The following is a 20173-nucleotide window of genomic DNA, read 5'->3' as shown; positions in this document are numbered from 1 at the left end:
ATCAGTTGTTCCCAGAAGTCTCCAGAACACATCCTCCATATTTTTCGCACAAGAAAAGTTTCGGGCAAAGCTTGAGTGATAATGCCTTATTAACTTTTGTTGATTCCCGCGCATCTTCTTATAACTGACCAATTGGTAAAATTGTACAAGCAATTATGTTCGATATTTGGATCAACAGTGTACGGACTCCTGTTGGCATATCTATACCATAAGTACTCTCCGAAATAATGTCTGGCTGTTGCAATGGCGTAGCTTCGAAACTTTTCTATTTTCTGAGTGTAAATAACTCTGAAATAGTCGCTTAAAAATGGCTGAAAGGCGGAATTGTGACTAGTAGCTGGATTTTTAAAGCTGATTGGCGAACGTAATTGCACATAAGAATGGAATGAAAAAGGTGGAATGTCTTAGAATCTAACACTTATCTCTTTTTTCGCTCGAGTTTCATAAGTTTCTTGCTTAACTAAAAATTATCATTTAACGATGAAATAATTACATAAATGTTCGTAATTAAGTGCATACCTTTTGGCATAGGCTAATTTTCAAAAAAATCGGTCTGATTTCTCTGAACAAAATACATTTCCTTCCGAACGACGCTATACTCTTCCATTCCGACAAGCTCGATGCGCGGCTCAAGAACGATTGAAGCGTGGACCTGAAATTCAACTTTAAGAAGAAATAGCCAATTCTAAGACCAGGATTCAATAGTCCCAACATTGCTCTAGCCAATATATTAAACGAAACTTCTTAACGCCGATTTTTTTAAAATTTATGGCATTTTTTCGGGATTCTGACCCAACGTGCGGTGTGATGAAAGGTAATACTCCGATTTTTTGTGAAAATTCTTCAAGTTTTTTAAATAAAACACACTTTATTAACATTCAACAGCTTTATTCTTCATGTCAACATATTTGCAGCCCTTTACCGCTAGGAGGCTCCGAATTGTAACCGAGCGAGGCGGCACAGTGTTTAGCACACTCGACTGGCATTCGGGAGAACGGTGGTTCAAATCCCCGTCCGTCCATCCTGGGTTCGGTTTTCCGTGACTTTCTGAAATCACTTCAGACAAATGCCGGGATGGTTCATTTGAAAATGGCACTGCCGATTCCCTTCCCCATCCTTTTCGTAATCTGATCTGTTCCGTGTCTAATGACTTCTCTGTCGACACTACGTTAAACTAAAATCTCCTCCTTCTCCGAATTGTAGCGTGTAACATAGCGGTATGTAACGCGGCTACGTCGGTGAGTGAAAAACAGTGCGTTGTAATCGAGTTTCGAGTCCAGTCTGCTTTCGGCTGCGGTGGGGCGAGGACGTCCGCTGCGCTCCGCCGTGCGCGACCGTGAGCGCTTGCTTGTGTTTACCTTCTCGCGGCGCGAATTGTGTTTGTTCCAAGTTCAGTGCGACTAAGGCACACACATACGATCAAAATTACCTTCCAAACAGATCACGCGCGCCCTCGAGCTTATGAAATAGTTCATACGCGACGATCTACGTTTAGATTCGGCGACTGTCGTCGGAACATATTTTTCTATAACGGCGAGCGTGGTTTATGTTAAAATGACCAGTGCAGAGGTCTGCGCGACAGTGGTGTCTAAATACGCGAACTCACTCAGAGTCAAACATTCTGACGGAAATATCGGTGCAGTGACGGTGGATCAGGCAGGCATGGACCTGAGGAGTGTAAGGGTTTTTGAGCTCCCCTTCGAGGTCCCAGAGGAAGTTGTCAATTACGCCTTCCGACCATATGGCAATGTCATCAGCCACGTTGCAAAAAAGTGGCAAACTTTCTCGACGTATAAGGTCTGCAATGGTGTGCGCCAAATTAAACTTGAGCTCAAGAAACATGAGCCGTCCTATGTGAACATCGGCGGCTGTCATGCAGTCATAATGTACGACGGTCAACCGCTTACCTGTACCGGATGTGGGCAGGAAGGCCATGTTCGATCGAGCTGCTTACAACTTAGAATTACGCAGACACCAGTGGGAGACTCCGTTTCCCCGACGGGAACAACAGTCCTGCCCCTCACATACGCTCAGACGACGATGCGCACCGTAGATGAGGACGAAACGGGCGACTGGGCACATCCATCGATGTCAGAAGGACCAAGGAAGGAAGAGGAAGGATTCCCAATGCCAACTCAGATGTCACCCCCTCCACAGCAACAACAACAGCAACAGTCCCACGGAATCCAGACGCAACATAACATTCAGAACGAGATGGACGTGGAAGCGGACATTGTCCCGACCGCGGCTTTCTTAGCAGAAGGTGATACGACGCTGGATTGCCTCCCACCTGCCGGCCGGAGTGGCCGAGCTGTTAACGGCGCTACAGTCTGGAACCGCACGACCGCTACGGTTGCAGGTTCGAATCCTGCCTCGGGCATGGATGTGTGTGATGTCCTTAGGTTAGTTAGGTTTAAGTAGTTCTAAGTTCTAGGGGACTTATGACCACAGCAGTTGAGTCCCATAGTGCTCAGGGCCATTTTTTTGCCTCCCACTTTCGGATACGGATGTCCACGTTCGAAAGCTACGTTCGCCTCGACGACTCAAGCGACATTGGCGAACCCCTTCTGACGATTGCCTCCTACACACGGCCGGTCAAGAAGGTGACATCTTGTCAGACGGCATGGATGCTGCGCCCGCTGAGGATCTAAGTGGCATAGACGGTTCGCTTGCCCATACTATGAGTGCCCAGTTACTTCTTGCACCACATATGCAGCAGGTCGCGTCGATGGATGGCGCTCCGTCCACCTCTTCCAAAGACGACGTGGGTGAGACAGATTTAGATGCCGATCAGCTACACAGCACCGTGTTGCACCCATTGTTGTCGGACGATGTTGAGGAACTTCCTGGAGAGGGCACGGGTGACAGGGGAGGTTGTGGCATTGGGGATGCCACTCCTAGCGTGAAAGACACATAATCTGTAACGGGTTCGGTGGGTCTGGCATCTCTTGTGGTTATCTTCGATTGCCATGGCGTCTACCCTAGGTAAAGAGGCTAGGCAGCACACCTTTCTCCTTGCCACAATCAATATCAATGCGATAAGGGCACCACACAAGCTGACAATGTTACAACGCATGTTCGATGTGACGGACATCGACGTGGCCCTCTTACAGGAAGTATGTGTCGCTAGTTTCCCTGACTTCTACTGATATAATGCCTCTCCTACCGATTGTGGTGTGGCTGTCCTGCTACGGGAAGGCTTGGCGGCTACGGACGTACTGTACCTACCGAGTGCAAGAGATATAACCGTAACTGTCAACGGTCCACGAATCATCAATGTATATGCCACTTCAGGATCAGGGAGACTGAGAGATCGGGCCCCCTTTTTTTCGGAAGGTATTACGCGTCTCTTTATGGACCGCGTAGACGATATGGTGATCGGAGGAGATTTTAACTGTACTTTATCTCCGTCTGATCAGCAGCCACATCACGTCCCGTGTGCGGAATTGGAAATGCTAGTGCTTGACCTCCACCTGCTCGACACGTGGCGCCACATCCATGTCCCAGCTCCTGGTTACACCCATTATACAAGTCATTCGTCAAGTCGGTTAGACAGAGTTTACGTCACAAGCACCTTTTCGACGGCGACGAGAGGAGCAGGGTTCTGGCCCACTGCATTCACCGACCACACAGCCTATATTTGCACCATTGCCCTCCAACCTGCACGTGTGTGGCGCAGTAGGCCCCCTGGAAACTGAACGTCGCCCATCTGGACGAGCCGACATGTACAGGTGCTATCGAAGAGTCGTGGAACGCGTCCTTACAGCGTCGTGGTCGTTACCGATCGATTCTCAGTTGGTGGATTGAATGTGCGAAGCCTGCTCTTAGGCGCACCATCTTGGCTTACGGCCGGGAAGCGGCGGCATGGAGGAGGAACACGGAAAACTTTCATTACACCGTCCTACGGGAATGTCTTGCTATGGAGCCCTCACCTGACAGGCATATCGTAGTCAATCGTGCGAAAGCGCAGCTCGTCTCCTTAGCACGCCGTCATTTACAGGGCGCTGTTATACGGTCGCGTGCTCCAGACATGATGCAATCAGAAAGGCCATCTATGCACCACGTGCTCCTAGAGCGCAGGAGGCGCCGTAGGGCACTGGTAACCGATACGATAACGGACACGACAGTCGACACGTGGTAGAACAAGCAGATATAGCAGAACCCTTCTATGTGCATTACGCTCACCTTTATTCAGCAGTGCTCCCTGATATGGCGACGGTAGACACCGTTTCAGCAGACATGGTACCGACTTTACTGGGAGAAGTGACAGAAGAGGAAGTGCTCGACGCCATTGGTAAAGATGCTCCCCATAAATCATCAGGAATCGACGGAATACCATTAGAGTTCTATCGAGCCTTTAAACAACTGTTGGTACCGTGTTGGGTTGAAATTTGTCAGGAATTGATTTCCCCGGATATACCGTTGCCTGCACCGTTCTTGGAAGGACTGATTGTACCCATCCAGAAGCAGAAGGAACGGAATCATTTCCGCGATTATCGCCCCTTAACGTTATTGAACAGCGACTTCAAGATCTTTTCGAGGCTGCTATCAGAACGTTTTCGTGGCACACTATTGCACGTCCTATCCAGGGATCAGACGTCCTTGGGGGGAGAGGGGGGGGACCCAACAACATCAGCACTGCGTTATGTCATTACAGAGATCTCATCTCCCTTGCACTGGTGAAACGTTTGCCGGCAGCCCTGGAGTCTATCGACTTTAGCCAGGCTTTTGACCGTGTAGGCTACACTTTCCTCACGGCCTTTCTAAGGCGCATGGAATACCCTGACCCCTTTGTCACAGTGTTGACACGCCTTCTGCATGGTGCTACTTCTCGAGTTCTTTTTAATGGAAGACTGACGGCACCCATGCCCATCTGCCGATCAGTACGACAGGGATGTCCATTATCTACATTGGTATTTGCATTGGCCTTAGAGCCTTCGTTGTGTGGTCTCCGAGACAGGCTGAATGGGATTGGCGGCTCTATCTATCGCTGCAGCGCATGTGTGGATGATTTGATGATCGTCATTCGTGGAGCTGACGATATGGCGGCGGCTTTGGACTGGATTGCAACCTACGGTACAGCTTCTGGTAGCCAAACCAACGTTGACAAGTCCGTCGCCTTGAGCATTGTGATTAAGCTACCGCAGGAACACATTGCCCCCTTACGCTTCAGTGATACTGTCAGCTGCTTGGGCTTAAATTTCATGAACGACATGCGACGCGCGACGACGCTCAATTATCGACGCCTTCTTAAGCAAGTTCGAGCCGGAACTGCGAATCAGCGTTTGCGATCCCTCAGCATCGTTCAGCGGGCGCATTATGCCAATGTATACCTTGCGTCCCGCATACCGCATGTCGCCCAAACGCTACCCATTCCGAAACCTATGGCTCGTAGCATTATGGCAGCTCTGGGATACTTCGTCAGCGCTGGTATGTTACTGAAGATCAGATACGTATCTCTTACCCTCTCCAAGGAAAAAAGGTGGTCTCGGCCTAGTTACGTCCATGACAGGGCCATTGCCCTCTATGTTAGCTCACATTTATGTCTGCTGCGCCGTTGTCCTACAAGCCTCACGAGTTTGCTTCTGACGGTGCTACGACCTGCTTCACTAAGAGCGCCGGTGCCGCTACAGGACATCCCAGCGCCTCTCTTTTATATAGGACGTTTCTATTTAGAACAAAGTTATTCCAGTGTAGCGCTCACGACACCACGAATGGCCACAACTCGACGCCTATATGCATGTTGCAACGCCGCCCCCTAAATGTGGTCGAACTAAAATATCCTGATGTACGGTGGCGCGTGGTGTGGAAGACTGTACACGATGCCATGCTTGATTCCGATGTTGTTTTCCAAAGGTATGTAGTCGTTAATGAGAAGCTGGTGGCGCAAGAACGTCTCTACAATATCCACATGGCAGATCTCCCAATTGTGTTGGTTGTAATACAGTAGATTTTGACGAGCACCGCCTCAGCTGTGGAGAGGCGGTGCCGGTTTGGCACCTAGTGCGGCAGATGCTGGCTTATCTCTAAAGAGTTACGCCGGAACATATATCTGCACGCACGTTGTTGTTTCCAGATGAGACATTTTACCCCAAGACTCGGACCAAATCCGTCGCTTGGATACGTGGACATGCGGTCCATTACCTCTATCGTGACGGACACAAGAATTTTCTTGACTTCTGGCTCTATATGCAAGAAAGACATCATGCTGTTTCCGGGTATACCAGATATCGACAATGCTTCGCAAAATACCTATAGAGTGCCTTTCACAGCCCGCCGTGTAGCTGAAATGTTCCAGGCAGTGGTAGATGAGGTCAGAACGAAGTGCAAACGATCATACATACATACATACATCTTTATCAGTGGGCACAGTCGCTGGGAAGCCTAACTACGAAGTGGTAGCTTTAGTTTCATGTTATTTATGTTTACTATCTTCGAGGGTGTCTTCATTCTGTTTTTGTTTTCCAGGTTTGATTAACTATGACTGATCGTACATTGATATCTATATAAATAATAAAAATTAAAAATAGAAAAAAATAAAAATAAAAAAGACTGGCATTCGGGAGAACGGTGGGTCAAATCCCCGTCCGGCCATCCTGAGTTCGATTTTCCGTGATTTTCTGAAATCACTTCAGGCAAATGCCGGGATGGTTCATTTGAAAATGGTACGGCCGATTCCCTTCGCCATGCTATTCGTAATCTGATCTTCTGTTCCGTCTCTAATGACTTCGTTGTCGACGGTACGTTAAACTATAATCTCCTCCTCCTCCGAATTGTAGCGTGTAACATAGCGCTAAGTAACGCGGCTACGTCGGTGAGTGAAAAACAGTGCGTTGTAATCGAGTTTCGAATTCGAAGGATTCGTCCGCACGTGGAGCACCCTCTGTTTCAGTGAGACAATGCCAGACTACACAAGAGCGCTGCGACATTTGAACACTTGGGCTCACTGTCACCGAGCATCCTCCATACAGTCCCCACTTGGCCCCATCCGATTTTCATCTGTGTCCAAGATTTAAAAAACACCTTCGGGGACTTCACATAGATAGTGATGAAGAGGCGTAAGGGGCGGTGACGTTGTAGTTCCGTCAAAAAAGTCAAACAGTCTACAGTGACGGTATCAACAAACTGGTCACTCTTTCGGAGTAATGTGTGCGTCGGCAGGGCCACTACATTGAGAAATGAATATGGAAACATGAAGAACAAAGATGCAGCATGTTGATAACTTTTTTTAAAAATGCTTTAAGAGTTTTCACAAAAAGTTGCAGAAGCTTTGCTATTCAACACGTCCTTGTAGTTTTACATCTCTGCATAAGCAGCTGTGAGAAACCCCAACTTTCCATGTTAAGGTGATTGCATATTACAGGTTTGTTCACTGCTGTGAAGGGAGACGAGGATAACTGAGATTACAAGCCCAATAAATCATGTTTACATTGTTACTGTGAAACGATGTGCCGGAGATCACACGTCCGCTGTACCTAAATACCCTGAACTTGTCCCTGAACAACATGCGACGCTTTGTCGACGGAGTTCGGCTTCACCCCGTGTAACGGTGTTTAAGTAGGCCAGGCGATCGTTCTGAATGTGGCTCTGGTGGTGGACGCTGTACGTGCAGCTCCGCGGGATTTCTTCCTCGATGCCAGCAAAGGATTGTTCCTGGAGAACAATGGGCGACGTGTATCTGTATTCTCCACCTGGCCTCCGCCTCCACTTCCTGTGCGCCGCACGCCTCCAGCCGCTCTTGCGTTGGCGGAAGGGCGCCTCTCTCTTCTGACTGGCCGTGCCGCCGCAGGTGCTGTGCCCCCCGTGGCTCAAAACATGGGAAGTTCCCGGATGAGTGTTGTGCGATTTCGCAAATGTTCTGCTTGACGTGGGCGTTTCTACTAAACAGTTTACAAGTGTTCTCTACGCCATATCGTGATTTTACTTCACTACTCAATTTATAAGCCTACACTTACACACATATAGTGACAAACCTTCTTACGATGTGTGGAGAAATGTATTCTGGCACCATAATCATTTCGGCCCTTCTCTACTCGTTTCGCCGGCCGCTGTGGCCGAGAGGTTCTAGGCACTTCAGTCCAGCACCGCGCTGCTGCTACGGCCGCAGGTTCGAATCCTGCCTCGGGCATGTATGTGTGTGATGTCCTTAGGTTAGTTATGTTTAATTAGTTCTAAGTCTAGGGGACTGATGACTTCAGACGTTAGGTCCCATAGTGCTTAGAGCCATTTGAACCATCTGTTCCTTTCACGATCAGTGCTTGGGGAGAACGGCAGTCGATAAACCCGAAATGAAGAGTTTTTGATATACTAGGGCAATTCGGGAAGTAAGGCCCGGTCGGTCATGAAATGGAAACCACTGTGAAAATCAAAAATGTTTTATTTGCATCAGTTAACTGGACTTTCCAGTTACTTCTCTACACAGCCGCCGCTCCGACTTAGACATTTGTCGCAGCGTTGTACCAACTTTCCAATGGACTCGTCATAGAAGGCACCCGCCTTTGCTTTCTTCGCTGATGTACAGCTCATTGTCTTCATAGTCAGCAGTTCACGTGAGCAGAAATGAAACTCAGTGGTCCTTTCGTACTAATATGGGTTAATAAACTTAGTATTATTAACCCATATTAGTACTAAAGGACGATTACGCACTGTATTGTGGGTAATGAAACCATTCTCATCGGAAACGCAGCAGGAGCCTCTTCATTGCCCCTGCAGAGTGCCGGCGAGAATTCTCATGAATAAGGAAACGCATGACAGCTGTGTTATGTTGGCTGTATGATACCAGGCGAAATCTCTCACTAGACCCTCACACTTGGCGGGAGACACTATTTTCTAGCACATTGACTGCCACGTGTGTTAAATATAACTCACAGGAAGTGTTCTCTTCGGGCCGCGTGAAGTAAATACAACTCACGGACATTTTTCCATTTAAAGCACCGTGTTGCGGCTGTAACTCATAGGAGCGTGCTGTGACTTGGTGTTATAAAAGGTTATGACCCCAGTAACAAATCATGTTTGTGGCCTACGGTTTTCAAGAGCTCAAGAGTAGTTACTGGCATTTGAATTCTAAGAGTTGTACATAACTCACATGGCTCAGTAGTATTGGACTTTATTTATTATTTAGTTTGACATATTACTTACACAGTAGATTGCCAATCACATACAGTTTTATTTACATTCTTCAACTCTAATTGCAACAACAATGAAACTGAAGAATTTGGGTCATTCCACTTTGTTTCTTTAACACCTGTATGCACTGTGCTTTATGAAAAAACACTCTAAGAAAAAGTATGAGTCACAATTCTTACATTTCCATGCAGTTTGTTTGCATTTCTTGAAAGTTTGCTCTCGTCCAAATACATTCTTCATTTTTTCGTAGCACACTGCACACCTACGTCTGGCTCCTCCCATGTTCACAAGTGCACAATCTCCAGGTAACGCGGTGGCTTTGGTGAGAGATGTCTCAGGCCTCATCGGCATCTTCTGTATGGAGTAGTTTCAAAGTCACTTCCTCTTTGAATTCTGTGATTGAAATCTTCTTGTTGTTGATGTATCGGTAAATCACATGAGCATTTACCAGTAATGGCCCTGTCAACACTTCAATTGAAAGATTCCTGTACCATTTCAAACCCTGCCTTAGACAATGCGAGTACGACTTCATTTGGTCAGAAAGATCTATAAAAGTCTTTGACTGATTATAGTCAACTATCATTGCTGGTTGTTTCTTTGTACCCTTTCTGGTTTGAACTTCTGCTTCTTCTTCTCCATGAACAGTACTCAGCATCAGAACATCCCTCTTATCTTTCCATTTCAGTACTACTAAACCCGTGGTAGTTTCCTTTGCTTTGTGTTCCACCTTCTTCAGTTTTGTCTGTACAATATCTTGAGGATTCAGTTTTCTGTTTGATCTTAGAGTACCAACTAAATGTGTTGATCGCTCAAGAAGGTGGTGTGCTAGATGAATACTTGTGTAAAAATTGTCTGTATATAAGATTCTTCTCTCATTTAGTAATCCACTCGTAAGGCTCATAGCCGGCCGCGGTGGTCTAGCGGTTCTAGGCGCTCAGTCCGGAGCCGCGCGACTGCTACGGTCGCAGGTTCGAATCCTGCCTCGGGCATGGATGTGTGTGATGTCCTTAGGTCAGTTACGTTTAAGTAGTTCTAAGTTCTAGGGGACTGATGACCATAGATGTTAAGTCCCATAGTGCTCAGAGCCCATTTTTTGTAAGGCTCATAACAACAGAGGTAGCAAGAGGGACACCAGGATTCGCATTCTTCCCACAGTAAACTTTTATATTCCAGGTATAGCCACCCTTTAGACAAAGTTTGAGCAATTTAATTCCGAATTTATGGAGGTTATTCTTTATACACCGAATGAAACTTAGCCTTCCTCTAAATGGCACAAGTGTTTCGTCATTGCAAACTTCTTTCTCGGGCACAACTGCACTTTGAAATCTCTGCAGTAATTTATCAATAAGAGGCTGAATTTTGAATAAGCGGTTTCCCGGTGGGCACTGGTTGTTATCGGAAAAATGCCACATATGTAGAAGAAGTGCAAAACGATTGCGTGAAAAAACATTTTTACATTGTTGTGATAGAGGATATTTCTTGACCAATAATTTGGAATCCTCGGTTTTACATTTAGTGAAATCCATAACAAAAATCCTAAAAGTTGTTCAATTTCAGTTTTGCTGACATCAGTCCACTTTTTCAGTCGTGAATTAACAGTTACTGAATGACTTACTAAAACTTGTTTTGCGTACAAATTAGTTTGTTGAGTCACATATTCTAAAATTTCATCAGTTACAAAATATTTGAAGATATCGTATGGTGTCTTGCCTTTGAGAGTTAGTGCAACAGAAGCATTTAGACCAGAACTGGAATGAAGAAATGTAAAGTTTTCCAGATTTTTACCCGTAACTGGCCCCTAGGCGATCTCGTTAGAATTTGTTCTAAGTGTGTCATCTTCATCTTCAGAACTTTCTGATATTACACTTACTTCAATTGAACCTGGATCACCTGCAGTAGTTATGGCACTAACACGGTTAGAGGTGCTTTGTTGCCTGCATTTTACAGCTGTCCAAGTCTGGTTCTTTGACTGAATGTGGACATAAAACTCTTCTTCCTATCTTCACTGATGTGATTCCATCACCAGAACTTCCGATTTCTCTTCCGGTCTCCTCTGGTAAAAATTCGTCTGAGCTGTAACCAAATAAAGACACAGAATCTTCATCACTTATGTCCATAACTTCATCTAAAAGCTGCTGTACATGCCTTTGTTAATCTTCACATCTTCTACGAGACATTTTTTTCTGCCACAATATAACTTTTGTTACGGAGCAAACAGTACTGAATAAAGACGGTAACAACAATGCAGGAAAGCAATAATGGAACTGTACACAAATAATGCTGTGGAGTGGAAAACTGACAGGAGTACAAACCAAAAATTATTAGCGATATAGCAAATGACAGACCTGGCACCTTTACTCTGGGGCTATGTGAATCATATGTAACACACACAAAAAAATTAAAAACAGGTACTAAAACGCCATATTTTCACTGTATTTGCTCTCAACTAGTTTACTTGGAGCAAACTAAAACAGGATATTGAAAAACAGTAAATGGTCCCAAGGGGTCGGTAACCCAACTATACAATGGCGGTCAATGTGCTAGAGAGGTCTTTGTGTCAACACTGTGCGCTCAGAACAGGAAAGAGCGACGTGATTCGATCGTCGGGCATACTAGAGACATTGCCCAAAACATCTGTGCACTGTTGCATCGGATTTTCACTGTCGTTTCCATTTTGCGACTGATCGGACCTTACTTTCCGAATGACCCTCGTAAGACTGTCAAAGTAGTATGTACGTGATTTCACCTACTCTTAAACACTGAGGTGACAAATTCTTGGGACACTTCCTAATATCGTGTCGGACCATCTTTTCCCCTGCGTACTGCAGCAACTCGACATGTCTTAGACTCAACAGATCGTTGGAAGCCCCTGAAAAAATGTTGAACCATCCTGCCTCTATAGCCGTCCATAATCGCGGAAGCGTTTTCGTTACAGGATTTTGTGCACGAACTGACCTCTTTATTATGTCCCGTAAATTTTCCATGGGTCAAATGGTTCAAATGGCTCTGAGCACTATGGGACTCAACTGCTGAGGTCATTAGTACCCTAGAACTTAGAACTAGTTAAACCTAACTAACCTAAGGACATCACAAACAGCCATGCCCGAGGCAGGATTCGAACCTGCGACCGTAGCGGTCTTGCAGTTCCAGACTGCAGCGCCTTTAACCGCACGGCCACTCCGGCCGGCTTCCATGGGTCATGTCGGACTATCTGGGCCGCCAAATCATTCTTTGGAATTCTCCAGAACGTTCTTCAAATGAATCGCGGACAGTTGTGGCCCGGTGACATGGTGCATTGGCATCCATAAGAATTCCATTAAAATGGTCTCCAAATAGCCGAACATATCCATTTACAGTCAATGATAGGTTCAGTTGGACCAGAGAAGTCAGTCCATTCCATGTAAACACAATCCACGCCATTATGGAGCCACCACCAGCTTGTACAGTGCCTCGTTGAAAATTAGGGATGATTGCTCTTGGGGTCTGTGCCACACTCGAACTCTACCATCAATTCTTATCAAATGAAATCGGGACTCTTCTGACAAGGCCACTGTTTTGCTGTCATCTAGGGTCCAAACGATATGCTCATGAGTCCAGGAGAGGCACTGCAGATTATGTCGTGCTGTTAGCAAAGCCACTCGCGTCGGTCCTCTGTAAGCGATACCACCGCCATGTGTATATGTGTATATCTCTATCTCTATTGTTGAGAAATAAATATCTCTATCTATATTACCTCAATGTACGACGTGGTTCAGATATCAAATAAGAATGTGATACTGAAACAGGAGATCTAATATGCAGAAAACACGTTTGTGGCGGCGCTAACCATACCCAGCAAGTTAAATTAAGAATGTTTTTGATACCCAACAGAGTCATGCTCTTTGTGCTCATAAAATGGTCACAGTAAGTCGTCAGTCATCCTTAAAACGAAATATGTGCCTGAAGAAGACGCATACGCCTTTGTTTTGTTAGACTGACAATACTGCTTGCAGTATTGGCTGGAATGCCTCTGTATCTTCACAAAAATTCTTTGTCGGTCTTGTGGTGTGAGTCATTGTTACACGTGAAGTAACAGTTGTTTTCTCAGATATCACGGAGCCTGCGAAACACATATTTCCAGTAAGGCACGTCCTGTTGTCTGCATAATACAATTGTTTTTTTCAAAAGTGATACTTTAATTTCTGGTGAGTAGAACTAGATGCAGCTACTTGCCTTTTTTTTAGACATTTTTTTAAAGTTACCAGTCGCAGCATTTTTTTAAAATACGTTGTAGGGTGGGAAAAATGGATCAAGTTCCATCTACGCTCCGGAAAAGATGACGAACCGAAATATAGTTCAGAATGATGCAAATATTGAAGAGAAACTTGCCAAGTATGTGGGAAGAAGTAGAGAGAAAGAGGAAATGGGTGTAGAGGATTTATTTTCTGATGAGTTCAATAGTGATCTTTCATTTTCTCCTGAAGAAGCGACCTCTAGGCCGTCTTCTGATGAACGAGACTCTGTTGTGTATGTTGACACTTCTTGGACAGGTGACGAAACAAATAACGATTTTCAGTTCGTTTTGTTTACAAACGGAAAACTGAATTTTGTCGGGAATTAAAAGAAGCAACTAAAGCTAGAAGAGTATCTCGTGATAACGTAATCTGAGGAATACCGGGTACAACGAGGACTGCTAAAGAATTAGATGATAATCCTGACAGAAGATATTTCATCTTTGATGTTTGATGATGAACTCTTAGAACTAATTGTCAAATGGACTAACGTTAAACTGCAACAGTACAGAAACAACATTGAGTAAAGGTACTAAAAATCTACTGATCAGCATTAAATAAGAGAGAAAGTGCAGACTTTGTCCTTACCAGAGCAACAGGAATACTGCATATAAGTGTGTGAATTGCGACAGATGCCGGCTGGTGTGGCCGTGCGGTTCTAGGCGCTTCAGTCTGGAACCGCGTGACCGCTACGGTCGCAGGTTCGAATCCTGCCTGGGACATGGATGTGTGTGATGTCCTTCGGTTAGTTAGGTTTTAGTAGTTCTAAGTTCTAGGGGACTGATGACCTCAGATGTTAGGCCCCATACTGCTCAGAGCCATTTGAACCTTTTTTTGTGACAGATCTGGACGCCTGGAATGTTCCAGAAGAATTTGTGTTAAGTGTTTGATGGATTAATTAACTGAAGGTATTTGTGAATTTGAAGCTTATCCCTGACATTGCTTTACGCTATTAATGAATTCTTTGAGTATTGATGAACGTAATACGTATTGGAAAACGTACTTTATGGGAATGTTTAGTGAATATTTGTTCAGATTTTTGATTCTGTTAACATGTTAATGTACCATTTTGCCAGATAAGCAACATTTCTTCTTTTTTGTTATGTAATAAAAATGATTCTTTCTATTAAGGGTTAATATGCTATTGCACAGTTGTCTCGTCTTTAAATGTTCCAAGTGAATTAGGTTCCAGACAAGCAACGGCGCTGCAATTTGTGGTTTGTTGAACAGAAATCGCTAAGACGCTGATCTATAATGTACCAGTTTGGAAGTGTACTCGGTAGACTAATGTGTTTGTCATAGTCGCCGAATAGGGAAAGAAGAGGGTAGAGAGGTAGTACATAGCGTCTGAGGCCGAAACACAGCTGAAAAGAATAGAAAGTGACATTAGTGGGAAAAGTATTATGTTTTATTTACTACAAAAGAAGATACTGAACTCTGCAGAAAAATGATGAGCGTAAAATGAAAAGATTCTATAGAGTGAAGTTGCGTGACATGAATGGCTGGGAGACATCGAAGGGCAGGTTCAGCCGCATCATTGGAAAGGTATTTCCTCTCCTTCGCGCCCGCAGGCATCTTTCCTTCGCGAAGTATGAAAGTTGTGTGCTTCCATCCGATAAACGGATTACCATCAACAGTGTCGCATGCTCTCACTTTATGTCACACAGCGGAGAGGTTTGGAACTGAAGCCATGACATTGGCGCTGGGACTGGTTATCAGGCACTTAACGCCACCACCCTCCCGTCCTCCTTGCCGTAAAGCCAAAGGGAAAGTCCGCAACAGCGCGCGGCATAACCGTATGGTCACCCAACCAAATACTGGATTCGATGTAAAAGAAACTTTGCTGAAGGATGGACACGTTAATCAGATATTCACCACAGTATCCAGCGATAGTTAATAGCTTTAGAGCTAAGAGATGAGGATGTCAATTCTAGGGATGTATAAGCTTTATAATATACTAACGAAGATAATCGAGAGGATTGAGTCTGTGAGAGGCAGTCGTAAAGTTTTGATTATCACCTCGACAAATCAAGAAATAATATACCATTTTCCTAAACGATGGGTGACTTGGCGGAGACCTTGTAACACAAAAAATGCAGATAAAATACCTTCTGCACCATCCAAAATTATTCGGCGTTTAATATTCGTTGATAACTTGTACTGTACTTCTAATTCTGAATCTGTAGGCTTTATTACAAAAACTTTATTTAATATGTAATGGATGTAATAGCGAATTTATTTCTGTATGTAAATAATTGATTGTAATTATAATGCAAATATTGTAAATTGCTGGATAATAGCCAAGGAAACTATATTTTCAGTGTATCAATAGCAACGACAAGATGTCAGAAGCTGTGCCGTTGTTTATACATGGGGAGTCTCCGTCGCGCTGCGAGCAGAGAGGAAACAGAGCAGCTTCAGTCATGAAAGAGAACGGAAGTGTTTGGCGCTCCCGCAGACGCGATATGCAGCTAAGATCGCGCCATTGTAAAAAATGGTTCAAATGGCTCTGAGCACTATGGGACTCAACATCTTAGGTCATAAGTCCCCTAGAACTTAGAACTACTTAAACCTAACTAACCTAAGGACATCACACACACCCATGCCCGAGGCAGGATTCGAACCTGTGACCGTAGCAGTCCCGCGGTTCCGGACTGCAGCGCCAGAACCGCACGGCCACCGCGGCCGGCTGCGCCATTGTAGGCGCACCAAGTTCGTTAACCAGCGAGTATTGAGAGCACGGTCGGAGTGGACAGGCGGAGGAAGCGGCAGTTCCAACTATTGCCTGTCCCACAGTTATCTGTAGCTCTGGAAACGATTCGTGGCTCTCAACCAGCAGCAGCAACGGTAGCAGCTCAGCAAATTGAAACTGTCGTCGGCTACGCTTTTCGTCGTCCGCACAGCTACAACATCGTAAGACTGTTAAGTGACAAAATATAACAAGTATTGAGAGACATTATCCAGTGACATTTCTTTGACAAAGTATGAATAACCCGAATAATAACCTGCAATTCTTTAAACTTGTAGGACACCTGTGTTGTCATTGCCCTTAGACATTATTACCAAGCAGGGTTCCTCTCCTTTCTATGAAATCACCGAATGTCACAAAAATATGAAAATTAATTAGCTATTTACTGCCATTTTGGGTTGTTTGCTAATGATCAATTTCAGTCTCAATTTTCTGCCTCAGTAACTGTTCATTGTGTAACACAGGCTTATCTAATTTGCAGTTTTGAGTATTAACTTCACTCACTTAAAGTAATGTAAAATGTCACTGGCAAAACTAGTACAGCACAAGTTAAGGGTTGCGCAATTTCATTTATTCTGTGTACAGCTTAGCGAGTGATTTCTGCTGGCTTGGTACGTACCTTATTGTTATGTTAAAATTAAATAGCCCTTTTGCTTAAAGTAAATTTAATCTTTCAATAATTAAAAGAAGATTGCTTGCCTTTTTCCAAATTTTGCATTACGTTATGCTGAGGTTACTGAAAGCCACTTTTTACGAAACAAAGTTTCAGTTACACTCAGTCATTTATTTAACCAGGAACTTCATTTAACTTTACTTCCGAAATTTAGTATTTCAGAATAAGTTACTGCAAACGCAATGCTTTCTGATTCATTTATTTTCTCATGAACTGTTGTGTTATGGAATATCGTGACAATCTTCTGTTGCTACGTCAGTGATTATTTGTTTGAATTTCTTTGCCATTACATTTCTTGAGATTCTGGAGATTCATTGTGCTAGTGGGCTGTCGACCGTTTAATTATCCCCTTTTTCGCTAGTCAGTATTTTTTCTATTATCAGTATTCTTTGTATTAAATATTATATGGTACTATTTTCTCAATTATGTTGTTCGCGAGCGAGTGCACTATATTCCACGCATTTCAAAATTATCATCAGTAGTTAGGTTAGGTTTAGAATAGATTCTTCCTCCAGAAAGGTCTGTTGCACAGTTTTTTTGCTATTGACCGGTATTACTGTCCTTCGACAACGATAGCCTTACTCACTGTAAAATTTAATTAGGCTTACGCGATCACGGTCAATTATATCACGATCCAGTAGGTCGATTAGGAAGGGGGAGCTACAACCTTGGTTGCAGAAGTCTTAATTTTGGTTGTTACGTCCATAAAATCGCATCGTCATCACGCTGGAAGTTTCTGTCACGACATGTTATCTTCTTCTGAGGAAAGAGAAGGAATTCACTGACTTTAATGTCAGGAGAATACAGGGTAAAACTAAATACGAGAGGCCAAAGAAAAAGTACGTGTGACAGCGTCATGTGCAGAATGATCTGGGCCACAGTCGTGAAAAGCCACAAATCCCTCGTGACACTTTATCATGACAGCCTCCCACAAGCTCGTCAGGAGATCTCGGTAGTGTGCTCCTGTGACGACTAGCTCTTCAGGAGGATGACCTGCTAGCACCACACCATAGCAGTCCCAAAACACACTCAGCGTCAACTTGCCCGACGAAGGCTGGATCTTCGCTTTTTTCTGCGGTGCTAAATCCACATGTTCCCACTGCTTGCTTTGCTTCTTTGTCTCTGGATCATAATAATATAGCCATCACTCGACTATGGTACCATATCAGAAAACTAAGGAAGTCACTTTAATTGGTCTGAAAGGTCTACAAAATTTCCGCTGCTACTTTGCTTCGGTTGGCTTTTGGATTGTGTGCGATCGGTCATGCAAACCAGTAGGTGGCTACTTTTATCAAGTTCAAAATGTTGTGCAAGATGTAGAGAACTGACCCATGACAGATTTTCTCATTCCTCTCCCCCCCCCCCCCCCCCCACCTTAAAATCGCCACGATTGTGATACGCCGGCCTTGAGTGTCAGTTCCCCCACTTATTTCGTAGTTACCGGTTCTTCACACAGAGATTGTGTGCCACTTCATTGTTCACCATTCATACTTGTCTCACATCGTCTGCTACACCTACTAGCCTCTCTGTCATACGGTGGTGCACTGTTGCCTCTCGCTTCCACCAGCTCACCATGGCCTGTTACAGCGTTGTTCCTCTTCAAATTAAAAAAAAAAAAGAAAAGAACTACAGCGCGATTCACTATTTCATGAGTAGGCTAGACCATCCTGTTTTGTGTCCTCTAGTGATGTGTTACGGTACTATGCAGAGGGGCTCTCAACGTCTGCGATGACTGTAGACACGTACCTGTAAACATTCAAATAATTAGTTACAGAACTTATTTTTTTCGGAGACATAAAACTTCGCGATTACCCCTCTTAACAGACCTGCAGAGTGGGGATATTTGCACAACTGAGGAAGATAAAAAGGAGTAACGTATGAAAAATTTTTTGAACTTCTGTGAAGCTTTAGGGGTCTGTATGGCTTCTGTGAAAAACTAATGCCAACGTAAAGACAATTAGCTGCATAGAAAGAATTTCTGTTTGTTTCTCAGACCGCACAACTCCAGGCTTTTTCATAATATACACTACTGCCTATTAAAATTGCTACACCAAGAAGAAACGCAGATGATAAACGGGTATTCATTGGACAAATATATTATGCTACAACTGACATGTGATTACATTTTCACGCAATTTGGGTGCATAGATCCTGAGAAATCAGTACCCAGAACAACCACCTCTGGCCGTGATAACGGCCTTGATACGCCTGGGCATTGAGTCAAACAGAGTTTGGATGGCGTGTACAGGTACAGCTGCCCATGCGGCTTCAACACAATACCACAGTTCATCAAGAGTAGTGACTGGCGTATTATGACGAGCCAGTTGCTCGGCCACCGTTGACCAGACGTTTTCAATTGGTGAGAGATCTGCAGAATGTGCTGGCCAGCGAAGCAGTTGAACATTTTCTGTATCCAGAAAGGCCCGTACAGGACCTGCAACATACGGTCATGCATTATCCTGCTGAACTGTAGGGTTTGGCACGGATCGAATGAAGGGTAGAGCGACGGGTCGTAACACATCAGAAATGTAACGTCCACTGTTCAAAGTGCCATCAATGCGAACAAGAGGTGACTGAGACGTGTAACCAATGGCATCCCATACCATCACGCTGGGTGATACGCCAGTATGGCGATGAGGAATACACGCTTCGAACGTGCGTTCACCACGATGTCGCCAAACACGGATGCGACCATCATGATGCTGTAAACAGTATCTGGATTCACCCGAAAAAATGACGTTTTGCCATTCGTGCACCCGCGTTCGTCGTTGAGTACACCACCGCAGGCGCTCCTGTCTGTGATGCACCGTCAAGGATAACCGCAGCCATGGTCTCCGAGCTGATAGTCCATGCTGCTGCAAACGTCGTCGAACTATTCGTGCAGATGGTTGTTGTCATGCGAACGTCCCCATCTGTTGACTCAGGGATCAAGTCGTGGCTGCACGATCCGTTACAGCCATGCGGATGTCTGTCATCTCGACTGCTAGTGATGCGAGGCCGTTGGGACCCAGCACGTCGTTCCGTATTACCCTCCTGAACCCACCGATTCCATATTCCGCTAACAGTCATTGGATCTCGACCAACGCGAGCAGCAATGTCGCGATACGATAAACCGCATTCGCGATAGGCTACAATTCGACCTTCATGAAAGTCGGAAACGTGATGGTACGCAATTCTCCTCCTTACACGAGGTATCACAACAACGTTTCACCAGGCAACGCCGGTCAACTGCTGCTTGTGTATGAGAAATCGGTTGCAAATTTTCGTCATGTCAGCACGTTGTAGGTGTCGCCACCGGCGCCAACCTTGTGTGAATGCTCTGAAAAGCTAATCATTTGCATATCACAGCATCTT

The sequence above is a fragment of the Schistocerca americana genome, chromosome 1, assembly GCF_021461395.2.
Source record: "Schistocerca americana isolate TAMUIC-IGC-003095 chromosome 1, iqSchAmer2.1, whole genome shotgun sequence".
In the NCBI taxonomy this organism is placed as follows: domain Eukaryota; kingdom Metazoa; phylum Arthropoda; class Insecta; order Orthoptera; family Acrididae; genus Schistocerca; species Schistocerca americana.
The sequence above is the reverse complement of the archived record's forward strand: the minus strand, read 5'-3'. Positions refer to the sequence as shown.